This window comes from Aethalodelphis obliquidens, unplaced genomic scaffold, assembly GCF_003676395.1.
Source record: "Aethalodelphis obliquidens isolate GAN/ISIS:26980383/991018 unplaced genomic scaffold, ASM367639v1 scaffold42, whole genome shotgun sequence".
NCBI classification, from domain to species: domain Eukaryota; kingdom Metazoa; phylum Chordata; class Mammalia; order Artiodactyla; family Delphinidae; genus Aethalodelphis; species Aethalodelphis obliquidens.
The window spans coordinates 11,663,961-11,673,333 of NW_020837986.1; positions in this window are offsets into that span (position 1 = coordinate 11,663,961).

The following is a 9,373-nucleotide window of genomic DNA, read 5'->3' on the forward strand; positions in this document are numbered from 1 at the left end:
GATGAATTGGGAGATTGGGATTGACATATATACACTAATATGTATAAAATAGATAACTAATAAGAACCTGCTGTATAAAAAAATAAAATAAAACTAAAAAAAAATGGATTATGGGGAATTGTGGGGAGGATTATATGAGTTAATTCACATAAGGTGTGGCTGGTGCATAGCAAACACTCACTAAATCTCAACTGTTATCACTAGTCCTGTTTAGTTCAGAATGGGCTGACCCCATTGCCCCTAGCTCTGGTGATAGCACTTGACTCAGTCTTGGCCAATCAGGACATTCCCCCCACCTCACTATGGAAGGCAGCCAATCAATCATTTGGACTGGGGGACTTGCCTGGTGGCACAGTTGTTAAGACTCTGCACTCCCAATGCAGGGGGCCCAGGTTCAATCCCTGGTCAGGGAACTAGATCCCACACGCATGCCTCAACTAAGAGTTCACATGCCACAACTAAGGAGCCCATGTGCCTCAACTAAGGAGCCCGCCTGCTGCAACTAAGACCCAGTGCAACCAAATAAATTAAAATAAATAAAAAAGCTAGAAAATGCATGGAATAATTATTTCTTAAAAAAAAAAATCATTTGGATTGGTACCATGGGTTGAAACCTAATCTGGTTTCTGAAAACCTGGTCTTGCCAGTCCAAAGCTGTAAAGCAAAAGGTAGCATCAGGTTCTGGGCTGGTTCATCAGGAGAGAGAATTCTGAGTAGGGAGACTCAGGGACTATCAAATGTCATCCTGCAGGCGAGGTGCACTGTCTCTACTCTAGCCATTGGTCAGACACCATGAAAATACTTGTGTTATGCCATTATTTTGGTGGACCCCAATGAACCACGCTTCCCATTAGCCATGCTCTTTTTTTTGTTTTTTTTGTCTGCGTTGGGTCTTCGTTGCTGTGCGCAGGCTTCCTCTAGTTGCCGCAAGTGGGGGCGACTCTTCGTTGTGGTGTGCGGGCTTCTCATTGCGGTGGTTTCTCTTTGCTGCGGAGCCCAGGCTCTAGGCACGTGCACTTCAGTAGTTGTGGCTCAGAGGCTCTAGAGCACAGGCTCAGTAGTTGTGGTGCATGGGCTTAGCTGCTCAGCGGCATGTGGGATCTTCCCAGACCAGGGCTCAAACCCGTGTCCCATGCATTGGCAGGCGGATTCTTAACCACTACGCCACCAGGGAAGTCCCTAGCCATGCTCTTATGTAATCTCCTCTTGGGCTTGGCCATGTGACACACTTTGGCCAATAGGACATCAGCAAGCATGACACAAGCAGAGACAATAAATGCTTGCATGCTGGCTTGTCCTCTTGGAATGCTCGTTCTTGGGAGCCCTGAACAACCATCTACGAAGTGTGGCTGGAGAGACCACATGGAGAGAATCAGAATCCCAGCCATCAACCTACCTGCCAGCTGAATGCAACCACAAGAGTGATCACCAGCAATATCAGTAGAAAAACCACTCACCTAAGCCCAGCCCAGATTGCACAATCACAAGCAAATTAAATGGTTGTTTTAAACCATTAAGTGTTGGGGTGCTTTTTAACTTAGCAATAGACAATCAAAACAGCAATCATGGGAATTCCTTGGCAGTCCAGTGGTTAGGACTCCATGCTTTCACTGCTGAGGGCGAGGGCTTGATCCCTGGTCCGGGAACTAGGATCCCGCAAGCCGCGGGGCGTAGCCAACAAAACAAAACAAAACAGCAATCATGTTTAATAAACTTTCCTAGCTCCACAGAGTTCTCAAAGCCTTCTCACATCTAAGAGAGTGTGATTCCTGTTCCCCTGTTAGGAAAGCTGAAGCCCAAGGAGGAAAGCGACAGCCCCAGCCAAGCAGAGGCAGAGTTGCCACGCTCATCCGCTTCGTAATCAGCTCCTTCTACAGCATTTCCCACTGCGCATGAAAAAACCTTATAAACAGCAGCAGAAGGAAATGTTGTGTAGAAGGAGCATTGGCCTGGGAGTCACAGTGGCCCAGTCTGAAGTTGGCCGTTGCCTTGCTGTATGAGCTTAGACAGCTCGAACTGCTTCTGCTTTCCCCTCTGAGCCTCAGTCTTTCCAATGGTTCAGTGAGGGAGAAACAAACTCAGAAGTTCACAGGACCTGGGCGATAACAGACAAGAGAAGCAGGCAGGGGCGGGGGGTGGGGGGGTGGGGGTGTGCGGGGTGGGGGGGAGCTGTGTTAGTGGGTGAGCGCATGCCCATCTAAGGAAGGTCGTGGCTACCCAGCTCCAGCTGGGCCCAGCATGGCCAGATAGCCTGGTTATGTTTTCCTTAGAGAGATAGGAAATATAGGTTATGAAGCAAAGTTTTCCAATGTTAAAATATTATGAATTCAATTGAATTTTTAATGTTGTGTAGGACCAAAAATTACATCCATTTAGCCTTCAGGCTACTGTTTTGAAACCTTTGACCAAATAATTTCAAAATGTCCTTCCAGAGTTTACACTGGCATCAAAGAAGTATTCCTACCTATCCTCCTCTGCCCTACACACACAGAGCAGCTCCTTCTATCCCACTCAGCTCATAGAGCCTGAGTAACAGGGAAACCTTGGGTGTGGCCACCATCTTTCTCTCCATGGACTCCAGCCCTCTCACCCTTCTGACTATAGGGAAAGGGGTGCAGAGATCCAGCCTCAAATGCCTAAAGTTGACAGGGCCTCATGGAGGGCCAAGAGTGGAAGGGAAGTAACACCTATTAAGCCCCTACTTTGTGTCAGGCATTGTGGTAGACTCTTTATAGCATCACCTAGTGGTGAAGAGCCCAGGCCCTCCAGTCGTACACACCTGGGTTTGAATCCTGGCTCTGACACTTGTAAGCTATGTATCCTTGGGCTTGTCCCTCTCCTGGCCTCAGTTTACGCATCTGTAAAACAGAAATCATCATGTTTCCAGTTTCTCAAGGCTTTGGTGGGGATTAAATAAGAAACTGTATATTTGGCAGATATTGTGAATTGGCTACCCCCAAATTCTTTACAACCTCCCTTGCCATGAAGGCTGGCCTGGTGTTCTAGGCTTCCTAGCAGGTAGGGTTGCACGAACAACCCAGATGACAGAGTTTTGGCCAATGATATGCAAGTGGAAGTTGCTTGGTGTGACTTACCAGAAACGTTTTTTTTAATATTTATTTATTTTTTTTTATTTATTCATTTGGCTGTGTTGGGTCTTAGCTGCAGCATGCAGGATCTAGTTCCCTGACCAGGGATCAAACCCGGGGCCCCTGCATTGGGAGCGTGGAGTCTTAGCCACTGGACTGCCAAGGAAGTCCCAGAAAAGTTTTTTTAAAAAGACAGGCTCAACTGACATTCTTCAGCCTTTTGCGCTTCCCCTCACGTTCTGCCTGGAACAGAGACGTGATGGACAGAGGAACAGCAGCCATCTTGAAATCTTGGGAACAGAGGTTGACTTGATAAGAATGTTAAAGCAGAAAGATGGAAAGAGCCTGGATTCCTCCAGACTTCTTATGTTAGATAAATAAAACTCCATAAAATGTATGTGCCACGGTTACTTTTCATCTATGCTACTTGTTGTCAAGCACATTTCTGACTCACACAATATAATACCTGGTTCACTGCAATACTCAATAAATATTAGCTGTTGTTATTTTGCCTATGTTACTTTTCATAATCATAACCATGGGTGGTTATGCTGCGGGTGTTATCACCCTCAGTTTAGAAGTGGAGAAATTCAAACTTCCTCCCAGAATGGGTTGTAAAATTTCAGCGAGATGGGTAGCCATAATGACAGCAAACATTTATCCTTGCTCACTATGTTGCTGGCACAGTTCTAAGTACTTCACATATATAAACTCAGTTACTTCCTACAGCAAACCTGGAAGAAAACATTTTTATTCCCACTTGAAAGATGAGGAAACAGAGTCAGAGAGGTTAAGAGATTTGCAAGGTCATATAGCTAGCCAGCACTAGATTCAGGATTCGAACTCTGCAGTCTTAGGACAGTGTCTGGCATCTGTGTGTGTGTGTGTGTGTGTGTGTGTGTGTGTGTGTGTGTGTTTAATTAGAAAAAAAGAGTGCAGCTCATAGATGTTAAGTGACTTGTCTAAAGCCATACAGCCAGAAAGAGGTGGCTGAACCCAGGATTTGGACCCAAGTCTGGCTGACTCCAGACCCGTATCATTAAGGGAATCCCTGTGGGTGAAGAAGTGTGTGGCCTGCCATGTTGGGTTTTGTTGGGTTTTTTTGTTTTTCTTACTGGAATTTTTATTTCTTTTTTTTCTTTGAATTTTATTTAATCTATTTTTTATACAGCAGGTTCTTATTAGTTATCTATTTTATACATATTAGTGTATACATGTCAATCCCTATCTCCCAATTCATCACACCACCACCCCTCCCTGCCACTTTCTCCCCTTGGTGTCCATACATTTGTTCTCTAGCGGCCTGCCATGTTGAAGAGTCACATATGTTTTCACTATGAGGCAAGGCTTTGCAGAAGGAAAAGCCTAGAGCCATGTTCAAGGCTGCTGCCCTATCCAGATGAAGAATCTGAGGCTCAGAGACAGAACACAACTCACCCAAGTTTGTCCAGCTAAGAGGGCAGTGATGGGCCAGGAATCCAGCTCTACTCCATGACTGTGGGGACTAAGGGGTCTGAGGAGATCTGTTCATCCCTGATCGCAATGAGCCTTGGAGACAGAAATGTAGCGGCAGCAAGGGACAACCCAGACATTACTTGTATTAATTAAGAGGGCATTAAATTGAAGGGACACACGCAGGCCATCAGTTACCAGCTTGTGCTCTGACAGCCTCACCATTCTCTATGAGTCCAGCTGGGCTTGTGTGGGGTGCAGAGAGCTGCCCCTCACACCCTGGCTCTCTACTAAAGTGCTTAATTGTCTGAGAAAAAATACCAGCACTCCTGCCCACCTCTGGGTGAAGTTGCAATAAACTAATTGAAATTAACTGGCTTGGATCTCAGAAGGGAAGGGGCCACTGGTAGGGAACTATAGAGCACACATTCATTCAACAAATATTTGTTCAGCATCTTATGTGCCAGGCACAGTGCTATGAGCTATGAATATGGCAACAATCAAAGCAGGTAAAGACCCCATCCTCATGGAGATCATATTTGTGGGAGGATTGAAATCTACCCTCTACATCTCATAGGTGCAAAAAAAGTATAGGTTCTTTACTTTTTATAAGTGACAGGTTTTTTTTTTCTTGTGCCTCCCCTATCTATTATTGAGAGAGAAAAATATAAACCTGATTATTAACAGTAACTTAGTCTCTTCCAGTCTAAAACCATCTCACATAAGTTAATGCTTAGTATCTTTTGAGTAAAATGTTCACCTTTCTGTGCCTTCACCCCTTCCTCTACCCAAGATTGTGTCTGGGTGTTGGCCAATCCACATATGGATCCTTGTGCTGTCCTTGGACTGTGGACCACCCTCCCCTCCCCCCGATTCAGTGGTAGGGTAGGAAACCCCAGGATATCTTGGTTTAGAGGAAGGAAAACCCATCTGTAGCCAACTGCCAGAGCCCCGCCCATATCCCCTCAGCAACCCCCAAGCTCCAAGGATGATTACTGCAGCTATGACCCAAAAGACCTGGCCACAGGAGCATGCTTGGCCTGTACACTGGACAAGGCAGAAGTACTAGTGATGTAATGCCCACAAAAATACCCTTAAACCAATGACCAATGGGGAGTTGATGGCTACACCGTCCTCTTCACCCATTGTATGGAATAACTATGAGGGGTGTTCTTAATTGCCTCCCAGAGTTCCCCAGTGGGATTAGGCTTCAGTTGCCCACAGTGGTAAATTATTTGATCACACATGATTTATTCACGGGCTTTCCTTCTCTGCTTCCCTCCCTACTCCACTATCGGTATTTCCTGGGATCATCCCCCAAATAAACTAGTTGGTCTCAAATTCTGGACCCAAGGTCTGCATCTGAGGGAACCCTAAGACATCATCCATTTAATATTTTTTAAATGTCGTATCCATTATATATTTTATGGGGGGATGATAGATAATAAACAAATATAGTAGAAGCTCTTTTATCTCATGTTATCGAAACAGATATTTGATCAGTGCATCAAAAATATTAGTTCAAATGTGGATTAATCATAACATATGATGCATATATACCTTAAACATTTTAGTCTAATTTAAAATAAGTAAATGTATAGTTAAGTGCCAATCTTTTGACAAAGGGCTAATCTTCAGAATATTCTGCATTGCTCACTAAGGCTTCTGGGTAAGTGGAGATATGCTTGGGGAGAGCCTGAAGAAGAGGCAAGGGGATGACAGAAGGGAACTGATCAGTGAGAGCCAGCTCTAGAACTCAAGGCTTGTGAGTCCCAAGGCTTGTAAGACCAAGGCTTGTCAAGGTTGGAATGGAGTCAAAATTGCTGTGAAGCCGCTGGTTGCCAGCCCTTCCAGGGGCCCAGGGACGGTGGGCGATCATGTTTCCCAGCAACACTGCTCCAAAGACATGGGCAACTGCTGTCCAGTTTCACATCCCAGACCAGCTACCCTAGAGGAATTGAACCTGACCCACTGACTGATCCACAGAGACAAAACCCAGAGGGCCCCCAAAGACAGCGTGAGAGGGAGCTGCCTCCTGGGATAGTGTGTTGCTTTATGGCAAGGTCACAGGGCATCTATGTGGGAGGTTTTCCCAGATTGCCCCACCCCCAGCCATTATACAGTTGGGCCTTCTAAGGAGCAGTTTGGAGAAAGGGCTTAGAACCAACTTTATAATTCTCATAAGGAGCACTGCACTTCATACAAATTAAAGTGGTTTCATGGTTCCTAATGATTTTCCCAATGACTATGCTAGTGTTCCCCACTTTTCTTCTGGAAATGGAGTCATGAGCCAGACCAGTTAGAGACATCTGGAATTTTTCACACCAGAGCTGAGGAAAAGTTCTCTATCCTCCAGGAGCTGCTAAAGCTGGAAGGCTATGATTCTGGAGTTGCCAGAGGCCACATTCCCCTCCATGTAGAGAACAACCATCTGTGAGAGGCAGGAATGACTCCAACAAGCAAGAGAGAAGAGAGAGAGAAAAGCTTGACAGCATTTTAGACTGGATGTCTAAATCCAGTCATTGCTGGGGTCACCTCCACTCTGTACGATCCATGGTTTGGTTATGTGAGCCAATAAATCCCCTTTTCCCGCTCAAAGTAGTTAGAGTTGGGTTTCTATCACTTCGAGCAAAGAATCTTTGACTAATACAGATATCCTCAGCAATGGAAAAGATGAGGAGCTTTCAAAGGGCCTCTCAGGCAACAGATGTTCACAGGCAGGGGCTGGAGAGAGAGGGAGAGGAACACCGAGATGACTGCATGTAGGAAATACCTTCCGGGGACTCCTAGGAATACATATACCCCTGCTTAATTCTTCTTTTCTCACACACACACACACACACACACACCAGGGATAAAGGGGAAAAAGACCTTGAGGAAAACATATTGTTATAACACAACACTCTGAGTCAGATACTTATTATTTAACCTCCTTGTAAAGCCCAGACCCTCGGTGTATTCTCTTTCACTATATAAGGCAGCAAAGAAAATATACACTTTAGTTATTATTCTGACTCTTATTCTCTCTCTCTTTCCTGAATCATTTCTAAATTATTACCTTTTATAACCTTATATAACCATAAAAACTAGAACAGATCCATTCTTTATGAGGAATTGCACAATTCATATCTCCTCTCAAAGAGAAGGCCTCATGTGCATGTAAAAGCTTGAACATAAAGCACTGGGGTTATTTGTCAATCCAAGAGCAGGCCCCAGCCTGGTGGGCAGAGGAGGGAGCTTAGAGAAATAAACTTGGAATCAATGCTTTATTTCCTTTTTATTATTGGGAAGAAATGTTAGTTAATTGAGAAAAATGAGTGTAAGTTTTTCTAAAGCCCTGTTGTGGGAGGTGGGGGAGGAGTTCACTGTATGAATAGTCATCATTTGAGGGTTAATTGTTCTTTAATACTTTGGGATTGAAGGGAAATTATGGAGGAGGGCTTGAGGGCTTGAGGTCCTATATGAGTAAAAAATATGAGAAGAGACACCACGGGCTTTTGATAGATGATAGATTTGACTGTTGTCAGGAGTATCTCCCTCCCTCCCCTCTACCTCTGTGGATGGAGTATACTTCCTCACCCCTTGACTCTGGGCTTGGCCACGCGACTTGCTTTGGTCAATGGGCTTGAAATATGTTTGTGCAGTTGGGCACCCTCTCTTGCCATTCAGCCATCATCAGGAGAGAAATAAGTTCTGGTTAGCCCGCTGGTTCTAGGAGGAGAATGAGAGATACATGCAGCAGAACAACCCAGCTACCAGGAAACTCATAACCCAAAGCTAAATGTTGTTGTATCCTGCCTAGAGTTTAAGGTTGATTGTTATGTGGCATTACTAGAGCAATAGCTAATTGATAGAACACATTAACGTGATTTCCCTTGAACAGGCAAACTAGTGAAGACTGGCAACATTTGGGTTGTTTTACTAATAAAAGTTAAACTCCTGATGTGAGCAAATCTTTTACCTTTTATTATTACTGGTTTAAGTGGAATCAGGAGTTGGGGAGAGAATGGTGAAGTTTTAGCTCTGGGACCTCACAGCACAATTAAGCCTATCTGATTCAGGCATGGAGTTTGTGGTCAGCATATCCATGGATGTGGTTTGTTGGGAGAGGCAATCCACCTCTCCCAACAAGCCGTGGGCCCTAAGCTTCCATGCACATTCTTGCTGGATATGCCAAGAACACAAGGCCCTGACTGCCTTCTACTCAGGCCATTTCTCAGGACTGTGTTTGTAGCAAGCAACCTTAACAGATGAAGTAATATCTTCCCCAGACAAAGAGCTGACTAGTTACTGCTCAGTGTAGAAGCGGTACATTCTCCAAACTCAGTATTCTTCTCCTATAACACAACTCACTGTGTGTGCAGGCCCTCCTGTATCACCTCCTTGGGACTTGGGAGACACGGGAAGTCAGAGTATGCCTGACAATCTGGCTACTCTTTCTCTGTAAGTAATACAGTCCCTGGCTCTGCCCCAGAACTCCGTCTTCTGCTGGTACCCATGAAGCGGTCTAGCTTCTCAGCTTGTAAGCAGGGTAAACTCTCAGACCCTTCACAGCTTCTGACATGAGTCATCTCTCATGAATGTTAGTTGTCCCAATGTACTATCCAGGAATGAAGTCTGTGAACTCCTTTATATTTAAACAAAAAAATAGATTAACATAAAAATATAAGTAAACAAGGCTAAAAGTATGTATAAGTTAGGCTGGGATTATTCAAAGGCTGGGCTCAGTAAGGGCTTGACCACAGCACCTACACATGGCTCCTCTATGTTGCTTGGGCTTCCTTATAGCATGGCAGATTCAGGGTAGTCAAACTTCTTATATAGTGGCTCAG